Here is a 6,000-nt window from a genome sequence, read left to right on the forward strand (position 1 = left end):
CAACTGGTTAAACTTAGGGTGCTGAAAAAGGCCAGTCCAAGGATATGCCTTGGCTTTGGGTTCTGGGTATTTTTATGCAACAGTGAATTAGACTGATTTTTCATTCATGGTGAGCTGCTTCTCAGTATTTGATTCTGAGATAGGCAAATATTGATGGACTTAATCACATTGGTTTCCTGTCCCAAATTCTCTCTTTCTGCAGGATTTTTGACATTAAAAGATGACCTAATATTGCATATTTTCAGTGTGAAACATCAGATCTTCCATCTTCTTTTCAATGTTTTATATCTCTTCTTTCCCATTCCTGTTGCTTACACCCTAATGAACATACTTACCAACTTATGCCTAGATTTTTCAATTGCCTTCTAATTGTTACTACCAGATACAGTCTTAAACAAAATTCAGATGAATCTTTTCTGGCTTCTCAGGAGCAGGGTAGTACTGCCCTGCTTTCTTTTCCAGAGCTCTGAGTTAACTTGTGTGGTCTGGATCTGCTTTCCTGGAGGAAGACAGGAGTGGACTGCATATGGAAAGGGAGCTACTGTATTACTTTGTGCCCCACAAAACTCAGTAAGAGGTACTGAAACAAGTGGGAGGGGTCACACTTCTTGGACTACTGGGGGAGGTAAGAGATAAATGGGATGGGATTAATCCTAACTTGGAGAGGAATGGGAAAACAGAACCTTGATTAAGATGAGAAGCATTGGAAGAGGGCCTTTGTTTATAAGCCAGTGGGACCTACTGTAAAAGAACAAAATGAGTCAATAGCTGAAAATCATTCTGACCCTAAGGTATGAAATTTTCAGCTGGGATTCCAGGCAATTTGCTTACTAAGCAGGGTTGAGCCCAGCAATACTGATGAAGAGGACCATAATACTGACTGGAGGTGGGGGTAGGGAGCAATGACAATGGTAAGGTAGAATGCTGGATGCCTGCCAAGAGTGGAGGTATCAGGGTAAGCAATAGGAGGTACAACCTTGGCTTCTCCTTCAATGAAGCTTGAGCCAAGGCAGTGCTATGAGGTATGTCAACAGTACAGATTTCTGGGACGGGGAGAGGAATCACTTCACAGAAAAGGAAATGGCTCTGACCTTGATATAGACCTGGGTGTGAGTTCTATGTCCTTTCCTGTGTAGATAAAATTGGTTCCATTTTTGATGCCTTGTGGACTTGAGTGCTTGTGAGGGTATCTAATGTCTGACCACCTTTGTGTTCTACCTTGGTGGGGGCAAAGGAACTAAAGAAATTTAGAGGTCCCCAAAGTATACCTGAATCCTTACATGTTGTTCAGTCATTTTTCAGTTGTGTCTTTTTCTGACCTCATTTGGGGTTTTCTTGGCAAAGATACTGGAGTAGTTTGCCATTTCTTTCTCCAGCTCATTTCTATAGATGAGGAAACTGAGGCAAACAAGGTTAAGTGACTTGTCCAGAGCCACACAGCTACTAAGTGCCTGAGGCCAGATTTAAACTCAGGAAGATGAGTCTTCTTGCTTCCAGGCCCTGGCACTCTAATCGCTGTGCCACCTAGCTGCCTTTGACTTGAATTGTTCAAGATGTTGTTTTTAGTTATGCAGTTGTGTCTACCTCTTCATGACCCCATATGGGGTTTTCTTGGCAAAGATATTAGAGTAGTTTGCTATTTTCTTCTCCAGTAGATGAAGACAAACAAGTTAAATGACTTGCCCAGGGTCATACAGCTAGCCAGTGTCTGAGGTAGGATTTAAATGCAGGTCTTCCTGACTCTAGGCCTAGTGCACTATCCACTGAGTCACTAGCTGCCTAAAGAACCTTAAAGGAATACCAAACTCCCCAGAAGTGGTCCTTTTTTTTTTTTTCCTAATCATTTCTCAACTTTGTGACCCCTTTCTGGGGAGTTTTCTTGACAAAGATACTGGAGTAGTTTGCCATTTCCTCCTCCAGTTCATTTGACAGATAAGGAAACTGAGGCAAATAGGGTTAAGTGACTTGCCCAGGGTCATGAAACTAGTAAATATCTGAGCCTGAATTTGAAATCAGGTCTTCCTGATTCCAGGCCCAGCACTCCACTGCACATCTACTGCACCACCTAGCTGCCCTATGTTGTCAGTGCCTCTGACATAAGGGTTACATGTGCTTTTGACATTGTCTTGCCCCTTCAATGGTCATCCTGGCCTCTCTAAAACCATTGTAGAAGGTAAGGTCTTTGAAAATTCTGTCCCTTCTCTGAGCCTAGTATTTAATGTAGGATTCATTTTTCTTGGTCTCGGGTTTGTTAAGTTCTTCTATTTGAAGTATTCAAACTACAAAACCCAATGGGAGCTACTTTTTTTCCTCCAGATCCACAGTTAATAAAAATATGTTTGAAGTTGTGGGTGGTGATAAAATATTTTGTAGTAATTCCCATATAGTTTAGATGTATTTCTATAGAGTGGTAATAGTTGTAGGAACCCTAGATTAGAAATGATAGCTGCAGACTAAATAGATTAATAATAGAAGTATGCAATGTATATATATACATATGCACATGTATGTATATATCACACATGTGACATATATGACATATTTATAACTATGGAATATTTTCTATAGATGAGGAATTAGGAAGCTCAGGTTCTAATTTCTCTTCAGCTACTTAACTGTATGATGTGGGAATGCCTCCTGACCCTCTCCGGTCTTCTGTTAGCTTATTTTGGAAGGAGGGATAGTAATCCAGAATCATCTGTTGCTGGGCCCCTAAATAAAAAGACCCTTAGAGATCCCTCCCAGGAGCCTTAGTTGCTGCTTCTTCCCCCCAGGGGAAGACTGGCTAGCCATGGTGATTTCTGGGCTCACTCTGGCCTTGGTTGGGTGCCCAGCCAGGAGCAGTGCCACAGCCCCTCTGGCTGCCCAGGCCCTGAAGCACTGGAGCCAGATATGCTCTCCTGCAGCTTTGGGCCTATGCTTCTGTTTCTCCTCTTAATCACCCATCTTACCTTGGGAGAAAAGGGAGCTTTTTGAGAGCAGGAGCTCTTGCCCTTGTTGTTCAGTCTTTCAGTCCTGTCTGACTATTTGTGACCTCATTTGACACTGGAGTGGTTTGCCATTTCCTTTTCCTGCTCATTTTACAGATGAGAAAACTGAGGCAAACAGGGTTGTTACTTGCCTAGTGAGTGTCTGAGGCTGGATTTGAATTCAGGTCTTCCTGACTCCAGGCCTGGCACTCTATCCATTGTACCACCTAGCTGCAGGAACTTTACCCATATACAGGTCTCTCCAGGGCTGTGCACGGTTCTTGCTGCCAGGTAAGCACAAACACCATTTGGTTTCTTTTAACTGAGTGGTGACAGGATGTTGTCCTTTGATGACCTTTAGGGGATCCTGAAGAGTGATCTCTTGGTAGTTGCCTGGGGGTAGGGTTGCCAAAGGCAATAGGATTGGGAGGTGGAGAGTTGCTCTTCCCAGGGAAATAGCAAGATTTGTGTTTTTCTTGCACTAGGGATTAAAGACCAGCAAGATAAACACAAAGACTTCCTTTGGGATTAGGGGAAAGAGCAAATAAACAGAGGTTGGTAGATTTGAGGGAGCTGCTGGGATGGTTTGTGTTGGGGTGGGGTAAGTTTGGCTACTTTACAGAGAGGTGAAATATACTTCCTTAGGTCCAGGTTCTGGCTACTGTCTTCTGGCTTCTACCTGGAAGTACAAACAACAGAAATAAAAATCCGAAGACCCTCTGTGTTTCCTTGTTCTCTCAGGGGAGCCAGAGCTTGCTGAACTGTGGCTCCCAATACAGCATCCTTAGGTTTCTGAACCGTCCTGGGGCCTTGTAGTTTGAGTCAGGAGAGAAGAGGGAAAAGTCATTAGACAGGGCTGCTCCCAACTTGGCCAGACTGGCAATTTACTCTTGTAGGACCCACCACAATTCTGGGAATGCCAATGTGCTGACTCTTGACAAAAGAAGCCAACTTGATTTTTACCACCTCCAGCTCCTTATTCTGTGCCCCTTTTTACCTTCCTCCCTTCAGATTCCTCATGCCCTCATGAAGCCTGGGTCTCCCCTATTGTTGGAGAAAAGCAGATGATATGGAGTAGGCCAAAAGCTCGTGAGAATGGAGAAATTTCATGCACTGTGGCATCTGGGGGAGGGAAGCATCTGTAGTCCCCTTAAATCAAGTCATGTGGTTCATGACTACTCTTTATTCCACCTGTTCCTCCAGGTTGGGCAGTCATTCCAGTCTCAGTACCAACTTTGCTGCAGCCGCCAGTTTCATCCTGGAGAGGTGGCTCAGTTGGAACAGCAGCTTTCTGAAGGCCAAGTGGGACCTAAGAGAATGGAACAACAGGGCCAGGTACTTCCTCTCCTGCAGGAGGGAAAAGTGGCAGAGGGGAGCACCAAGAGGAGGATCAGCCACTGGCAGGTTGAGGGTGCAGGTACGTCTACGTCTTGCTGGGGATGCTGAATAAAAAGAGGGCCCTTTAGAGAAGGGTAGCACTTGCATAGTCTCCACTTGATGAAGTTTGCTTTTGCTCCAGCTGAAGGCCTGTTGTTACAAAGTATGCCCAAGTATTTAACCTGAGGATAATTTGCATCTCATTATGCATGTTTTAGCACGTAAATTTAACTGTACGAACCAAATAAATTATATCCCTTAGCCTATGCTCTTTCTCGGTTAATTTGTCGTATATCCATTCTAACTGTTGCTACATCAGGTGGGGTCCAGCCCAGCCTAGAAAATGTTGCATTTATCTCTGCCTTATTGTCTTCTAATGGTCCATGGGACTAGACTGGCGGCCTTTGATGGGATGGGGTGAGATATGGAGTATTCTGTTCAGTTCTGGGCATCATGAGTGAATAAATGAAAGAGCACTTCCTGCCTGCTGAGCACCAAGGGTACAGAAAGAAGAAGCGAGACAGCCTCAGGCTTTAAGAAGGACATGATAAATGGAGATTGTCCAGAGGACGATAGCCAGGATGGGGAAGGGCCTTCAATCCATATCATATGAGAATTGGTTCAATGAACTGGGAATATTTAGCCTGGAGAAGAGAAGGCTTGGGACATAATGGGTGTTTTTTAAGTATTTCAAGGGCTGTCACGTGGAGGGGAGATCAGACTTATTCTGTTGGGCCTCAGAAGGAAGAACTAGGAGCAGTGGATAGAAGTTGTGAAGAAACAAATTTAAGCTTGATGTTAAGAAAAACTCCTTGACAATTAAAGCTATGCAAAAATGGAATGTCCTCAGTCGTATTAAAAAAGATTTTTTGAATCTTGACTTAAAGTCAAAAGGACCCTGAGTTCAAATCCTACCCCACCACTTAGCGTCAGTATAGCCCTAGGCAAGTCATTTAACCTTCATGTGCCCCAGTTTCTTCATCTATGAAATCTCAGAAATAATAATAGCATCTACCTCACAAGGTTATTGTGAGGAGCAGATGAATTAATCTGTGTAAAGTGCTTTGTAAATCTTAAAGCACTACATAAATACTATCTATTGTTATTGTTATTAATTTTCATATAATTTAGGTACTTTCCTACAGAGTGGTATGTGGAATAGTGGTTGGAGCATTAGCTATAGACTAATTATACATACACACATTATGGCTATTGAATAATTCTTATAGAAAAGGAAATAGGAATCTTGGGTTCTAATTTCTTATACTTGCTAGCTGTATGACCATGGGAACATCACCTATACCTCTCTGATATTGTTATCTCTTTAAATGGGGTATTCAGGGAGGACTGGGACCTCTGGTGTGAGGGCTTATTGAGCCCTTTTCAGGGCTGCTTATCTACCTTTGGGGGCCACTCAGCTCTCACCTGTGGCTCTGAGAACCTGTAGCATGCACGGCAGCCACCACCCAGTCAAATTGTCTTGGCAAACAAACTAAACCAGGTTGAGGGTAATTGATGGGTCTCAAATCCATGGGTGAGTTAGGGGGATGTCTACCCCAACCATATGAAGACTTCCCGTGGCCAGAGGGAGTGGATGAGAACAAGTTGTTTCAACGGCCATGAAGGATGCTGAAGCAGGCGTTGTGGAGTGCTT

The sequence above is a fragment of the Petaurus breviceps genome, unplaced genomic scaffold (assembly GCF_028583685.1).
Source record: "Petaurus breviceps papuanus isolate PSGF00001 unplaced genomic scaffold, PetGlider_PUasm1.0 90779, whole genome shotgun sequence".
NCBI lineage: Eukaryota > Metazoa > Chordata > Mammalia > Diprotodontia > Petauridae > Petaurus > Petaurus breviceps.